The sequence below is a fragment of the Callospermophilus lateralis genome, chromosome 15 (genome assembly GCF_048772815.1).
Source record: "Callospermophilus lateralis isolate mCalLat2 chromosome 15, mCalLat2.hap1, whole genome shotgun sequence".
NCBI lineage: Eukaryota > Metazoa > Chordata > Mammalia > Rodentia > Sciuridae > Callospermophilus > Callospermophilus lateralis.
In genome coordinates this window covers 24,840,644-24,857,415 of record NC_135319.1, presented here as the reverse complement: position 1 = coordinate 24,857,415, position 16,772 = coordinate 24,840,644, and the positions used below count along the sequence as shown (strand labels likewise).

The following is a 16,772-nucleotide window of genomic DNA, read 5'->3' as shown; positions in this document are numbered from 1 at the left end:
GTTTTTCTAGTGTTTTGAACACGAAGGGTGCTGTATTTGTCAAATGCTTTATCTGCCTCTATTGAGATGATCATACTATTCTTGTTTTTAAGTATATTGATGTGATGAATTATGTTTATTGATTTCTGTATATGAACCCCACTTGATTGTGGCACACTATCTTTTTAATATGTTTCTATATGCTATTTGCCGGAATTGTACTGAGAATTTTTGTATCGATGTTCACCGTGGATATTGGTATGAAGTTTTCTTTCCTTGATGTGTGTTTGTATGGTTTTGGTATCAGAGTGATATCAGCTTCAGAGAATGAGATTGGAAGGGTTCTCTCCTTTTCATATTCCACGAAACGTTTTGAGCAGTACTGGTGTTAATTCTCCTTGGCAGGTCTTATAGAGCTCGGCTGAGAATCGATCTGGTCCTGGACTTTCCTTGATTGGTAGACCGTAGGTGTTCTCACCACAAAAATCGAACAAAGAAAAGAAAATTTTAACTATTCTGAAGTGATAGATATGTCAGATGATTTGAGCTATTATTTCACAGCATTTACGTATAGCAAAATATCATGTTATGCAACTTAAGCGTAACTGACCACATGTATTTTGTCAATAAATTTTGTCAAAAAAGAGGGCAGTGACTATGGATTTCTTTCTTGAATGAGTAGAATTTTCTTTTTTGAAAAAAAATCGTTAAAATCTGCTTTAATTAGTTATACATGACAGTAGAATGCAATTATGCATTTTGATATATCATAAATAAATAGGGTCTAATTTCTCATTTTTCTCCTTGTACACGTTGTCAGATCACATTGCTCATGCAGTCATATGTGTAAGTGAGGTAATAATGTCTGTTTCATTCTACTAACTTTCCTATCTCTATATCCTTCCCCTGCCTTCACTCTCTTCTACCTAATCTAAAGTAACTTTATTCTTCCCTAGCACCTTGGCCCTGACTGTGAATTAGCATCCACATATCAGAGAACGCATTCGGCCTTTGGTTTTATGGGCCTGGCTTATTTCGCTTAGCATGATATTCTCCAACTCCGTCCATTTACCCGGAAATACCATAATTCCCTTCTTCTTTAAAACTGAGTGATATTCCATCAAATATTATATACCACATTTTCTTTATCCAACCTAGGTTGGTTCCATAGTTTAGCTACTGTGAATTGAGCTTCTGTAAATAAATCTTGGGCCTCCCAGGAATACCATAAGGCCTGTCTATTGCCCCAGGGTTAGCATTTACCAAGAAATCTATACACAATGGGGGTGAGTCATCTCATCGCTGGTCTTAACAAGACAGGGCCGTACACAATGGGGGTGAGTCATCACTGGTGTTGCAAGAAGGCAGCTTAACCAGCTTTTCCAGGTTTGCACAAGAGGGTGGAGAATTTCCTTGAAGGAGGGGTGACAACATAGGCATAGGCCGCTCCCCTTCCCGACTTGTCTACCGCATGTTCCAGGACCAGAGCACTTGGTGCGGGACCCAGAGGACCAGGCCAGGCACCAGAAGGGTCTAGGAGGCCATTGTCAGAGTGAGGTTTTAAGCCTTTCTCCTCCCGGGCAGTGAGAGGACTGACTCGCTGCGACCAAAGTCGATCCTCAACAAGGGTTTCCCAAAACTGGTCGCCGTACTTAGTGTGAGATTGCCCCATCTTTCCGGGGAGACCCCTACCTCAAAACTCTCTTGGCTTGGCTTGGGGATAGGAGTATCACTTTTGGTGAACCGACTTCTTAATGCCCCACGTTGGGCGCCAGATGTCGGGGGGTTTTAGCCCCACCCCACCCCACCCGCTTCCCTCCTGACCTGCATGGTCACAGAGCACGCCCTGACCATGAGGAACCAAGAAAGGAAGGGCCGACTGACCGCCGCGCCCCCCCTTCCCCAGCACCCAGCCCTTCCCCACGGGAGGACAATCAGACAAGCCAGGGAGACCAGTCAAAGCAGGATCTCAGTTTATTGAGAAAACACACACAGCTAATACAAGGCACAGGAGCCAATCAGGACAAAGGTCAGCAGGGTGGGGTGAGTTCACGTGTACACCCATCTCACTGGCCATAATGGGAGACCCGAGCTGTCCAGAGAGCTAAAGGGTTCTGAGCCTATCCTAGAGGTCGTCTGGTTTTTCCTCACAACCCAGGCAACGCCTTCTGGCTGATCCCCAGGCGCTTTCTTAGCCACAGGTGGCCCCAGGACCCACCCGGAAGAGGGCAGTAAGTTCGCTTTCCTCCTTTCCGATGCAACATGCCCCACATGTTACATCGTGCCCTACTTCTGTCTGTGTTTCCTTTTTCTTGCCATCATTGTCAGAAATTCAGGGAAGTCAATTTTGCCATTACCACCAGCAGCTACTCCCTTAATCGCGTCCTGAAACTCGACTTCTGTGGGATTCCACCCAAGAGACCGTCTCATTACACTTCCCAATTCCTTTGTTAGTCTAGTACAGTTCCATCCCCGTTCCTGTCAAGGAGTGGGAAAGCTTCTTTGAATTCTGCAATCTGCCCTTCAGTTAGCTGGTCAGCCACGCTGCAAGCCTTACCAGTTTCCGAGACTCAACCACATAACCACCGGGCTCATTCGCTCCACTCAGATCCCATCCCATCACACTTTTAAAATGTCACATAGCATGAGTAGAATTTTAAACGTCTCGAGATATCAAACACGTTTACATTTATTTTGGTTTAATTATAAGTTGTATTTATTTTGTTTCCATTTTACTTTATTTTTAATCATATATAAAATTATATAAATTTTTTTTTTCAATTGGCACATAGTAATTGTACAGACTCATGGGGCACAGTGTGGCGTCTTTTTTTGATTTAGTCTCCCACTTCCCCCCACCCACCCTGTCTTAAGATGAGGAAGGCTTGAATTTTAGGCATTTATCGAAAACCTGTGCATGCCATGTCAATGGATTAGACCCGTTAGCCGGCACACCAACTTCCCACACAAAGCCGTCCACTGAACCAAGAGGCCCAGCAGTCTCTTGGAGAAGCTGCAGCCTGACCCGTCTTCTCCACCATCGCCCAGGAAGGATGAGACTCACAAACCCATGCTTGGGCCGGTGCTTTCCTCTTCTTCATCTTTTATTCCCATGAGTCCCAGGCCAGAGAGAGATCCATGAGGGCTCGTGGTTCCTGGCAGGAGGATGACGCAAAGGGTGCCCGGGCTCAGGCTTCGGTAGAGCCTTCCAATCTTGCGGCTCCAACGCCAGGCTGCCCTCTTTGCGTTTTCCGCCTTCGAGTTCTGCAAGGTCTCCCGCTCCGAGGGAGGAGGTCTCGCTCTGAGACCTGCGGGCCTTCTTGATTCAGGTGGTGAGCCCCTAAGCCACGCGTGCAGGTGCCTGGGGGTTAGGGCCTGCCTGCCTTTCAGCTTCCAGTCCTTGCCTGTGAGGACATGCAGGGCCCTCTGGGCGTTGCCAGAAGTTTTGAACTTCAGGAAACAGTATTTTTCCTGTCTTCCGCTTTGAGCATCTGGAGGCACGATCACAGCTTCCAGGCCACCAAAGAGGTTCGGCAGTTCCTGAGTATGTCCTAAGAAATCTTTACTAACTCCGGACAGGTAAATAGTGGCTCGGTTCTCAGAATCTAGTTCCAGCTCCCTAACGAGTGTGTCGCAGTCGAGAGTGAGCTCTGTCACAGGTCTCTGTACCTTTATGTATACACCTTCCACCAGAACGCCATTCAAGCTCTCGATGGCCAGCTGGGCAGCTTCCAGGACTTCATACTCTACAGAGAGATGAGGCTGATGCGTTTCCAGGACAGCAGTCATTGCGCGAACTGGGCCGAAGCTCCTAAACAGCCTCTTCAGAGCACTCAGGTTGCAATCTTTGCTCAGTGGCCCAGCATAGATAGTTGACATCTCTGTCCACTTGATCCGCATCCTTTTGTCCACTTCCTCAGTGACGAGAGGTGAAAAAGGCTCCAAAGAGAACCGAATAATGCTGAAGGGGTACAGGCGCACTTGCCTTCTGGCCTGCTCAAAGACCTCTCTGTTGGAAAGGCACCTGACACTTTCACAATCTTCAGGGGAAGGGAGCTCAATATCATCTGTCTCTCGGGATACAAAAAGGAGCTTCTGATGCACCGAATCGAAACAACTTAAAGCACCTCTGTAGCTGTAACTTTGGAACTTTTCTCTGACATTTCTTGGGTCTTGGGCTCTCCACAGCGCCTCCAGATTGAGTTCTGCCGTCTTCTTTGGGCCATACTTGAGGAAGAATTGAGCCAATTCAAGGGTCGCGGTAGCGTCCTCTGTGGGATCGTGACCGTCCCTTTCCGAACGTTGAATGTCCTTTCCCAAAATAGCCTTGGCTAAGAACTTTAGCTTGAATCTTCTGCCCCGCTCCCTGGCATAAAGCAACGAGGTGTCGATAACATATGGGTGGATCATGTTCAGTGCTCGGAGATCCACGTCTAAGGAGTGCCCTACCAACACCGCATCAGGAGGAAGCAGTGCTTTTAACCGCCCCTGAACGTCTTTCAGTTTCGTCGTCACCGGCTTCAGCATCTCCTCCGTGATCCCTGAATAGCAGGTGGCGTAGTCTACAATCTCCTCATCCGGTTTCACCAACTCGTCCATAAGACACGAGCCTCCTTCGGCAACCAGTGAGATGCGTGTCAGTTCTCTCCCCTTGGACGTGATGCACATTTCTCCGTCCAGCCCAAAGAGAGGGCTGTTCTCTGTCACAGACGCGTTACATCTGGTAGTTACAAAGTTCTCACAGCCGGGAGAACCTGGCAACGGAAAGTCAAATGTTCTCATTTCCTCCTCTGTCAGAAGGCATCGCAGCAAGCCCACCTTCTGAGAGCCATACTTTCGAATGACCGGGTCATTCTGCAGGTCGACCTTGGGTTTCGTACTGGCAGACGGTAAAGATCCTCCCATGGTCTTAGGCAGATGTCCAGCCCTTTGATTTGGTAGCCCGACAACATCAGCGAGAAAAGCAGATGATGGAGGAGGCAAGCGGAACTTGTGTCTGAAGGCTTTCCGGAGAAATCCAAACTCCAAATAGAACCTGTAGAAGTGGAGTTGACTCATCCCTTGAAGGATGACCACCACTGTTCTGCTCAGTTGCTTTCCGTGCAGAAGCTGGCACCACCTGGGTCTCTCAATAACGGGTTCAGCCAGAACCGCGTACTTGAGCAACTCACATAGCTGTTCGTGGGTTATTTCACAGTTTTCAGCCATTACGATGCCACTCAACCGGGCTCTCTTGGGCTTGGGCTCGGGCTGCCTGTCCACAAGATCCGAACGGGGTATCCTTACCTCGGGCGTCCCCATCAGCCAGGCGGGGACCCGTCTCCTCTGGCTGTTCAGCCTCCCCGTCTTCTCCTTCTCTGGCTCCACGATCCTGTACGTGAGTCCTTGTTGTGGAACGCTGTCCTTGGAAAGTAGAAAGCTGTCCCTGCCTGGATGCCAATCCAGCAAGAGAAAACGTTCTTGAGAAGGAAAAAGGATGGTTTCTTGCTTGACCAGCAAGGGAGAAACAATGGTTCTCACATCAGCAGGAGGAGGGGGTTTTTATAGAGGTGATTCAGAGAAAGTGAGATTAGGGAGGAGAGATCAGGTAAGGAAAAGATTAGGGAAAAGGAGAGCCCAGAGGAGGAGATCAGGGAGGGGGAAAAGAACAGGGAGGAGAAGTTTAGGGAAAAGAAAATGAGAAGATCAGGGAGGAGAAGTGTAGGGGAAAGAAAATCAGGAGGAGAAGGTTAGGGCAAAGAAGATCAGGGAGGAGAAGGTTGGGGAAAAGAGAAACAGACATGTAAGTTTCAAAGCGACAAGGGATGTAGTCAAAGCATCCAGTGGACCCCTGTTGCAACTTCAGCCAAATCTTCCCTTTGTATTCCAGCGTATTGCCTTTGGGGGACCTTTACAGTGCATTACCTTCCAGTAGTTTCATGGTTTCTTTACCCAGATTCGTTAAGTTCCAGGGGACAGGACCGTGCCCTGGGTTTCATATTTTCTCAGAATTGTGCTGTATACGTAGCAAAGACTTGAAAAAGGAAAAGAAAAAAAGCGTAAAGACAAAAATAACTAAAGGTCTTCAGTGTTTCTGTACCCCTACAATCACGAGTTCCCCAACATTACTGTAAAACACAGGGAGCAGAAAACAAATTTGACCTAAGTTTGCTAATACGTGCTTGAGGCCTATGTAGGTAAAATGACTACTAAAATGAAAGAGAGGATGACAGCCCAGCGGCTCTGGAGGCTGAGACAGGAGGATCGTGAATTCAAAGCCTGCCTCAGCCACTTAGAGAGGCGCTAAGCAACCCTGTGAGACCCTGTTTCAAGATAAAATATATATATATAAAATACAAAATATGGCTGGGGATGTGACTTAGTGATTGAGTGCCCCTGTTTTCAATTCCCTGTACCAAAGGGGGAAAAAAAAAAAGGATTACCGTACAAGAACCCAGGTCTTTCCTCCTCCCAAAGTCCAGTTTAGTTTCTCTTTCATCAGAACACATTAAGGGGTACTTTGCCATTTGCCCCGTAGTGTGAATGGGTTCATTGAACTTATTGGGTTCTTTTCAGTGTGGCTTCTTAATACTTGTGTTCCAGGCGTAATGATCAGTTCAGGTTAATTGGCATATATGTCACTCACACCTGTATCACTCCTTTGTATTGGGAACGTTCCAAACCCTATCAGGTTTCCCCCTTCCGGTACTGAGGATTGCACCCAGGGCCTTGTACATACTCAGCAATTATTCTACCACTGAGATACACCCCCAATCAGCTGTTTTGAAATATTTAATATTGTTGTCAATCACAGCTATCCTACCATGCTGTGGAATACTAAAAGTCAGTCATTTCTCTTATCCAAGGGCATCCCCCATAACTATTAACCATCCTCTTGCCCTGTTCTCAGCCCTACGCCCTTTCCGCGCTCCGGTAACCACTATTTTCTCTATTCTATCCATTTTATTTTAGCTTAATTATTCAGTTTTTTTTTTATATATATATATGACAGCGGAATGCATTACGACTCGTATTATACGTATAGAGCACAATTATTCACATCTCTGGTTGTAGATAAAGTATATTCACACCAACTCATGTTTTCATACGTGTAGTTTGGATAATGATGTCCATCACATTCCACCACCATTTCTAACCCCCTGCCCCCTCCCTTCCCTTCCCACTCCTCTCCCCTATCTAGAGTTCATCTCTTCCTCCCATGCTCCCCAACCCAGACTCCTTATATCAGAGAAAACACTTGGCATTCGTTTGTTTGGGATGGGATGACTTCACTTAGCATCATCTCCTCCATCTCCGTCCATTTACCTGCAAATGCCATGATGGTATTCTCTTTTATTGCTGAGTAACATTCCCTTGTGTATATCAACAGACTGGTAGACCAATGGTACAGAATAGAGGACACGGAGACTAACCCACTAAATTACAATTATCTTCTATCAGACAAAGGTGCCCAAAACGTACTTTGGAGAAAAGATAGCCTCTTCAACAAACGGTGCTGGGAAAACTGGAAATCCATAGGCAACAAAATGAAATTAAAACCCCAGTCTCTCACCATGCACAGAACTCAATCCAGAGTGGAACTAGGACCTAGGAATTAAACCAGAGACCTTGGGTCTAACAGAAGAAAAAGTAGGCCCTAATCTTCATCATGTGAGATTAGGCCCCAACTTCCTTAATAAGACTGCTATAGTGCAAGAAATAAAATCAAGAATCAACAAATCAGATGGATTCCAACTAAAAAGCTTCTTTGCAGCAAAAGAAACAATAAGTGAGGTGAACAGAGAGCCTACAGAATAGGAGGAAATTTTTACCACACACAAATCAGATAGAGCACTCATCTATATCTATCTATCTATCTATATATAAAAATCTCTATAAAGAACTCATAACTCTTAATAGCGAAAAAACAAATAAGCCAATGAATAAATGGGCCAAAGAACTGAACAGACATTTCTCAGAAAATGATATACAGTCAATCAACAAATTTATGAAAAAATGTTCAACATCTCTGGCAATTAGAGAAATGCAAATAAAAAATCACTCTAAGATTTCATCTCTCTCCAGTAAAAATGGCAGCTCTTAAGGATACAAACAACAATAAGTTTTCGCAGGGAAGTCGGGGGCAAAGGCACCTTCACACATTGCTGGTGGCACTGAAAATTGGTGTAGCCAATATGGAAAGCGGTAGGGAGATTCCTTGGAAGCCTCATAACGGAACCACCATTGGATCCAGGTATCCCGCTCCTCGGGTTATACCCAAAGGATTTAGAAGTAGCATACTACAACGACGCAGCCACATCAATGTTTACAGCAGCACAATTCACAATAGCTAAATTGTGGAACCAACCTGGGTATACCTTTCATTAGATGAATGGATGAAGAAAATGTGGCATATATACACAATGGAATATCACTCAGCATTAAAGGAGAAAAAAAAATCATGGCGTTTGCAAGTAAATGGATGAAGTTGGAGAATAAAATGCTGAGTGAAGTAGGCCGGCCCTAAAAATCCAAATGCTGAATGTATTGTCTGATACAAGGATGGTGATTTATAATGGGGACGGGTTGTGGGGAGCATGGGAAAAATAGATGAGCTTTAGATAGGGAAAAGGGGAGAGAGGAGGAGGGAGGTTTTAGGCTCGAATTCTGGACCCCCAAATTACCACCAGAGACCAGGATCGATGTAAGCAGCAAAGAGGTGTCTGTTGCGAGCTGGCTGGGTCCTCTGGGCGCACACAGCAACTGGTGACGCTGAGAGGCCCCGAGCCCAGGGTTTGCAGCAGTTTTATACATTCTTTGGAGAAGGCAGGGACCCCCCCACAAACATCATAGCATAGCATCTCTTGGCAAATCATCACACACTGCGGGAAAATCAAATAACAACTCTAAAACGTGATTAGCACATTCACCGACGGGAACAAGTTGGGTAGTGATGATTGGTTACTACGAGAGGGGGATTCGTTTGAACTGATTGGTTTACACCAAGAAGGGTGTTCTTGATGAACTACATGGTTTCCCAACACCATAAACTACTGGGAGGGTCATGTGGCATCCCAGGTATTTCCCTGTCTCATGCTGCTGATTGGTGGCTGCTAGCGGCTTGCTATGGGTCCCCACCTAGCCTGACTGAGTCAGGGACACCTGGTCCAGCAGATCTCTCCTGTTATTTGTAGACAAACCACTTAGCGGGGTGGGAATGTGCCCCAGGAGTGCTCTGTGGGTCTTTCCAAGGACAAAGGTCATGTCCCCTCCTTGGACAGGCTTTGCTCTGAGGTAGAAGCTGGTTTTTCAGAGGGGCACGGAGGTAGGAAAGATGGTGGAATGAGACAGACATCCTTACCCTAAGTACATGTATGAAAACACAAATGGTGCGACTCTACTTTGCATTCAACCAGAGACATGAAAAATTGTGCTCTATTTGTGTAATACGAAAAGAATTGCATTCTGCTGTCATATGTAACAAATCAGAATAAATAAAAATTTTAAAATGCATCCTAAAGTAAGCGAAATATAGAAAAAAATTATGATACATTTCATAACGGAATATAGTATGACTGCTAAGAAGAATGAGAAAAACTACATGTCCACTGAGGTAAGACAATCTCTAAGATATCAGGTGACGAGAACCAAGGGGAGAAGGGTGTACACAGCGCTATTTATTGAAAATGAGAGGATGTATGTATGCAGAGATGTACTTATGGATGCAGTGAACATTTCTGGAACTGGTACCATTATTGCTTCTGTGAAAGTGAGGAAGTGATGGAAGGAGACTTTTTTTTTTTTTGTTAACCTTATATACATCCTGTTTAAATATTTATCATCTACACTCATAACATTAAAACATAAGGATGAAAAGCAGTAAAACCAAAACAGAGAAGAGCATTTGAATCAGGCTTTACAAGAAAATAGCATAGATCTCTTTTTGGCTCATGCTTACAATACAGCTAGGTCCAGAGATGCAGGAAGCCCCTTGATGGAGTTAGCCACTGAGCAGATGACTCACCTGATTGTGGCTGTGTTTTGCAAATACTTATCTGCCAGCACTGCTTTATTGCAACGGAGTCCCGACCTTGGGCTGGTTCTGAGCCTCTAACTGGACCTTCAGGACAGACACAGGCAGGATCTGGGCAGTGTCATGTAAGCAAGGGGCATAGGAGGAGTCATGAATGTGGATACCGCCCAGAGCTAGGGACCTTGCTAGATATGGAGGCCAGCTAGGCAGAAAGCGGGTGGCAGGAAGTTCTGAAAAAATTAGTTGAGGTAGGCGCAGCGTTCTCAGTGATTTTTCCTCTGGTGTTTGGAGACATGTTAAAGTGCCTTAGCAAAGTCTACTCATTTGAAAGAGGACATCCTTGTTCCAGTTTTTAGAGGGAATGCTTTCAATTTTTCTCTGTTTAGGATGATGCTGTCCTTGGGTTTTGCATGGATAGCTTTTATGAGGTTGAGGTCTGTTCCTTCTATTCCTAGTTTTTCTAGTGTTTTGAACACGAAGGGTGCTGTATTTGTCAAATGCTTTATCTGCCTCTATTGAGATGATCATACTATTCTTGTTTTTAAGTATATTGATGTGATGAATTATGTTTATTGATTTCTGTATATGAACCCCACTTGATTGTGGCACACTATCTTTTTAATATGTTTCTATATGCTATTTGCCGGAATTGTACTGAGAATTTTTGTATCGATGTTCACCGTGGATATTGGTATGAAGTTTTCTTTCCTTGATGTGTGTTTGTATGGTTTTGGTATCAGAGTGATATCAGCTTCAGAGAATGAGATTGGAAGGGTTCTCTCCTTTTCATATTCCACGAAACGTTTTGAGCAGTACTGGTGTTAATTCTCCTTGGCAGGTCTTATAGAGCTCGGCTGAGAATCGATCTGGTCCTGGACTTTCCTTGATTGGTAGACCGTAGGTGTTCTCACCACAAAAATCGAACAAAGAAAAGAAAATTTTAACTATTCTGAAGTGATAGATATGTCAGATGATTTGAGCTATTATTTCACAGCATTTACGTATAGCAAAATATCATGTTATGCAACTTAAGCGTAACTGACCACATGTATTTTGTCAATAAATTTTGTCAAAAAAGAGGGCAGTGACTATGGATTTCTTTCTTGAATGAGTAGAATTTTCTTTTTTGAAAAAAAATCGTTAAAATCTGCTTTAATTAGTTATACATGACAGTAGAATGCAATTATGCATTTTGATATATCATAAATAAATAGGGTCTAATTTCTCATTTTTCTCCTTGTACACGTTGTCAGATCACATTGCTCATGCAGTCATATGTGTAAGTGAGGTAATAATGTCTGTTTCATTCTACTAACTTTCCTATCTCTATATCCTTCCCCTGCCTTCACTCTCTTCTACCTAATCTAAAGTAACTTTATTCTTCCCTAGCACCTTGGCCCTGACTGTGAATTAGCATCCACATATCAGAGAACGCATTCGGCCTTTGGTTTTATGGGCCTGGCTTATTTCGCTTAGCATGATATTCTCCAACTCCGTCCATTTACCCGGAAATACCATAATTCCCTTCTTCTTTAAAACTGAGTGATATTCCATCAAATATTATATACCACATTTTCTTTATCCAACCTAGGTTGGTTCCATAGTTTAGCTACTGTGAATTGAGCTTCTGTAAATAAATCTTGGGCCTCCCAGGAATACCATAAGGCCTGTCTATTGCCCCAGGGTTAGCATTTACCAAGAAATCTATACACAATGGGGGTGAGTCATCTCATCGCTGGTCTTAACAAGACAGGGCCGTACACAATGGGGGTGAGTCATCACTGGTGTTGCAAGAAGGCAGCTTAACCAGCTTTTCCAGGTTTGCACAAGAGGGTGGAGAATTTCCTTGAAGGAGGGGTGACAACATAGGCATAGGCCGCTCCCCTTCCCGACTTGTCTACCGCATGTTCCAGGACCAGAGCACTTGGTGCGGGACCCAGAGGACCAGGCCAGGCACCAGAAGGGTCTAGGAGGCCATTGTCAGAGTGAGGTTTTAAGCCTTTCTCCTCCCGGGCAGTGAGAGGACTGACTCGCTGCGACCAAAGTCGATCCTCAACAAGGGTTTCCCAAAACTGGTCGCCGTACTTAGTGTGAGATTGCCCCATCTTTCCGGGGAGACCCCTACCTCAAAACTCTCTTGGCTTGGCTTGGGGATAGGAGTATCACTTTTGGTGAACCGACTTCTTAATGCCCCACGTTGGGCGCCAGATGTCGGGGGGTTTTAGCCCCACCCCACCCCACCCGCTTCCCTCCTGACCTGCATGGTCACAGAGCACGCCCTGACCATGAGGAACCAAGAAAGGAAGGGCCGACTGACCGCCGCGCCCCCCCTTCCCCAGCACCCAGCCCTTCCCCACGGGAGGACAATCAGACAAGCCAGGGAGACCAGTCAAAGCAGGATCTCAGTTTATTGAGAAAACACACACAGCTAATACAAGGCACAGGAGCCAATCAGGACAAAGGTCAGCAGGGTGGGGTGAGTTCACGTGTACACCCATCTCACTGGCCATAATGGGAGACCCGAGCTGTCCAGAGAGCTAAAGGGTTCTGAGCCTATCCTAGAGGTCGTCTGGTTTTTCCTCACAACCCAGGCAACGCCTTCTGGCTGATCCCCAGGCGCTTTCTTAGCCACAGGTGGCCCCAGGACCCACCCGGAAGAGGGCAGTAAGTTCGCTTTCCTCCTTTCCGATGCAACATGCCCCACATGTTACATCGTGCCCTACTTCTGTCTGTGTTTCCTTTTTCTTGCCATCATTGTCAGAAATTCAGGGAAGTCAATTTTGCCATTACCACCAGCAGCTACTCCCTTAATCGCGTCCTGAAACTCGACTTCTGTGGGATTCCACCCAAGAGACCGTCTCATTACACTTCCCAATTCCTTTGTTAGTCTAGTACAGTTCCATCCCCGTTCCTGTCAAGGAGTGGGAAAGCTTCTTTGAATTCTGCAATCTGCCCTTCAGTTAGCTGGTCAGCCACGCTGCAAGCCTTACCAGTTTCCGAGACTCAACCACATAACCACCGGGCTCATTCGCTCCACTCAGATCCCATCCCATCACACTTTTAAAATGTCACATAGCATGAGTAGAATTTTAAACGTCTCGAGATATCAAACACGTTTACATTTATTTTGGTTTAATTATAAGTTGTATTTATTTTGTTTCCATTTTACTTTATTTTTAATCATATATAAAATTATATAAATTTTTTTTTTTCAATTGGCACATAGTAATTGTACAGACTCATGGGGCACAGTGTGGCGTCTTTTTTTGATTTAGTCTCCCACTTCCCCCCACCCACCCTGTCTTAAGATGAGGAAGGCTTGAATTTTAGGCATTTATCGAAAACCTGTGCATGCCATGTCAATGGATTAGACCCGTTAGCCGGCACACCAACTTCCCACACAAAGCCGTCCACTGAACCAAGAGGCCCAGCAGTCTCTTGGAGAAGCTGCAGCCTGACCCGTCTTCTCCACCATCGCCCAGGAAGGATGAGACTCACAAACCCATGCTTGGGCCGGTGCTTTCCTCTTCTTCATCTTTTATTCCCATGAGTCCCAGGCCAGAGAGAGATCCATGAGGGCTCGTGGTTCCTGGCAGGAGGATGACGCAAAGGGTGCCCGGGCTCAGGCTTCGGTAGAGCCTTCCAATCTTGCGGCTCCAACGCCAGGCTGCCCTCTTTGCGTTTTCCGCCTTCGAGTTCTGCAAGGTCTCCCGCTCCGAGGGAGGAGGTCTCGCTCTGAGACCTGCGGGCCTTCTTGATTCAGGTGGTGAGCCCCTAAGCCACGCGTGCAGGTGCCTGGGGGTTAGGGCCTGCCTGCCTTTCAGCTTCCAGTCCTTGCCTGTGAGGACATGCAGGGCCCTCTGGGCGTTGCCAGAAGTTTTGAACTTCAGGAAACAGTATTTTTCCTGTCTTCCGCTTTGAGCATCTGGAGGCACGATCACAGCTTCCAGGCCACCAAAGAGGTTCGGCAGTTCCTGAGTATGTCCTAAGAAATCTTTACTAACTCCGGACAGGTAAATAGTGGCTCGGTTCTCAGAATCTAGTTCCAGCTCCCTAACGAGTGTGTCGCAGTCGAGAGTGAGCTCTGTCACAGGTCTCTGTACCTTTATGTATACACCTTCCACCAGAACGCCATTCAAGCTCTCGATGGCCAGCTGGGCAGCTTCCAGGACTTCATACTCTACAGAGAGATGAGGCTGATGCGTTTCCAGGACAGCAGTCATTGCGCGAACTGGGCCGAAGCTCCTAAACAGCCTCTTCAGAGCACTCAGGTTGCAATCTTTGCTCAGTGGCCCAGCATAGATAGTTGACATCTCTGTCCACTTGATCCGCATCCTTTTGTCCACTTCCTCAGTGACGAGAGGTGAAAAAGGCTCCAAAGAGAACCGAATAATGCTGAAGGGGTACAGGCGCACTTGCCTTCTGGCCTGCTCAAAGACCTCTCTGTTGGAAAGGCACCTGACACTTTCACAATCTTCAGGGGAAGGGAGCTCAATATCATCTGTCTCTCGGGATACAAAAAGGAGCTTCTGATGCACCGAATCGAAACAACTTAAAGCACCTCTGTAGCTGTAACTTTGGAACTTTTCTCTGACATTTCTTGGGTCTTGGGCTCTCCACAGCGCCTCCAGATTGAGTTCTGCCGTCTTCTTTGGGCCATACTTGAGGAAGAATTGAGCCAATTCAAGGGTCGCGGTAGCGTCCTCTGTGGGATCGTGACCGTCCCTTTCCGAACGTTGAATGTCCTTTCCCAAAATAGCCTTGGCTAAGAACTTTAGCTTGAATCTTCTGCCCCGCTCCCTGGCATAAAGCAACGAGGTGTCGATAACATATGGGTGGATCATGTTCAGTGCTCGGAGATCCACGTCTAAGGAGTGCCCTACCAACACCGCATCAGGAGGAAGCAGTGCTTTTAACCGCCCCTGAACGTCTTTCAGTTTCGTCGTCACCGGCTTCAGCATCTCCTCCGTGATCCCTGAATAGCAGGTGGCGTAGTCTACAATCTCCTCATCCGGTTTCACCAACTCGTCCATAAGACACGAGCCTCCTTCGGCAACCAGTGAGATGCGTGTCAGTTCTCTCCCCTTGGACGTGATGCACATTTCTCCGTCCAGCCCAAAGAGAGGGCTGTTCTCTGTCACAGACGCGTTACATCTGGTAGTTACAAAGTTCTCACAGCCGGGAGAACCTGGCAACGGAAAGTCAAATGTTCTCATTTCCTCCTCTGTCAGAAGGCATCGCAGCAAGCCCACCTTCTGAGAGCCATACTTTCGAATGACCGGGTCATTCTGCAGGTCGACCTTGGGTTTCGTACTGGCAGACGGTAAAGATCCTCCCATGGTCTTAGGCAGATGTCCAGCCCTTTGATTTGGTAGCCCGACAACATCAGCTAGAAAAGCAGATGATGGAGGAGGCAAGCGGAACTTGTGTCTGAAGGCTTTCCGGAGAAATCCAAACTCCAAATAGAACCTGTAGAAGTGGAGTTGACTCATCCCTTGAAGGATGACCACCACTGTTCTGCTCAGTTGCTTTCCGTGCAGAAGCTGGCACCACCTGGGTCTCTCAATAACGGGTTCAGCCAGAACCGCGTACTTGAGCAACTCACATAGCTGTTCGTGGGTTATTTCACAGTTTTCAGCCATTACGATGCCACTCAACCGGGCTCTCTTGGGCTTGGGCTCGGGCTGCCTGTCCACAAGATCCGAACGGGGTATCCTTACCTCGGGCGTCCCCATCAGCCAGGCGGGGACCCGTCTCCTCTGGCTGTTCAGCCTCCCCGTCTTCTCCTTCTCTGGCTCCACGATCCTGTACGTGAGTCCTTGTTGTGGAACGCTGTCCTTGGAAAGTAGAAAGCTGTCCCTGCCTGGATGCCAATCCAGCAAGAGAAAACGTTCTTGAGAAGGAAAAAGGATGGTTTCTTGCTTGACCAGCAAGGGAGAAACAATGGTTCTCACATCAGCAGGAGGAGGGGGTTTTTATAGAGGTGATTCAGAGAAAGTGAGATTAGGGAGGAGAGATCAGGTAAGGAAAAGATTAGGGAAAAGGAGAGCCCAGAGGAGGAGATCAGGGAGGGGGAAAAGAACAGGGAGGAGAAGTTTAGGGAAAAGAAAATGAGAAGATCAGGGAGGAGAAGTGTAGGGGAAAGAAAATCAGGAGGAGAAGGTTAGGGCAAAGAAGATCAGGGAGGAGAAGGTTGGGGAAAAGAGAAACAGACATGTAAGTTTCAAAGCGACAAGGGATGTAGTCAAAGCATCCAGTGGACCCCTGTTGCAACTTCAGCCAAATCTTCCCTTTGTATTCCAGCGTATTGCCTTTGGGGGACCTTTACAGTGCATTACCTTCCAGTAGTTTCATGGTTTCTTTACCCAGATTCGTTAAGTTCCAGGGGACAGGACCGTGCCCTGGGTTTCATATTTTCTCAGAATTGTGCTGTATACGTAGCAAAGACTTGAAAAAGGAAAAGAAAAAAAGCGTAAAGACAAAAATAACTAAAGGTCTTCAGTGTTTCTGTACCCCTACAATCACGAGTTCCCCAACATTACTGTAAAACACAGGGAGCAGAAAACAAATTTGACCTAAGTTTGCTAATACGTGCTTGAGGCCTATGTAGGTAAAATGACTACTAAAATGAAAGAGAGGATGACAGCCCAGCGGCTCTGGAGGCTGAGACAGGAGGATCGTGAATTCAAAGCCTGCCTCAGCCACTTAGAGAGGCGCTAAGCAACCCTGTGAGACCCTGTTTCAAGATAAAATATATATATATAAAATACAAAATATGGCT

The 16,772-nt window shown here is 46.3% G+C and overlaps 2 pseudogenes; both read right to left on the bottom strand.

The window, feature by feature from the left end:
• Positions 1–3,039: 3,039 nt before the first annotated feature.
• LOC143381575 (RNA exonuclease 5 pseudogene) lies at positions 3,040–7,297 on the bottom strand (annotated as a pseudogene).
• Positions 7,298–13,485: 6,188 nt separating this feature from the next.
• Positions 13,486–16,345, bottom strand: LOC143381574 (RNA exonuclease 5 pseudogene; annotated as a pseudogene).
• Positions 16,346–16,772: the final 427 nt, after the last annotated feature.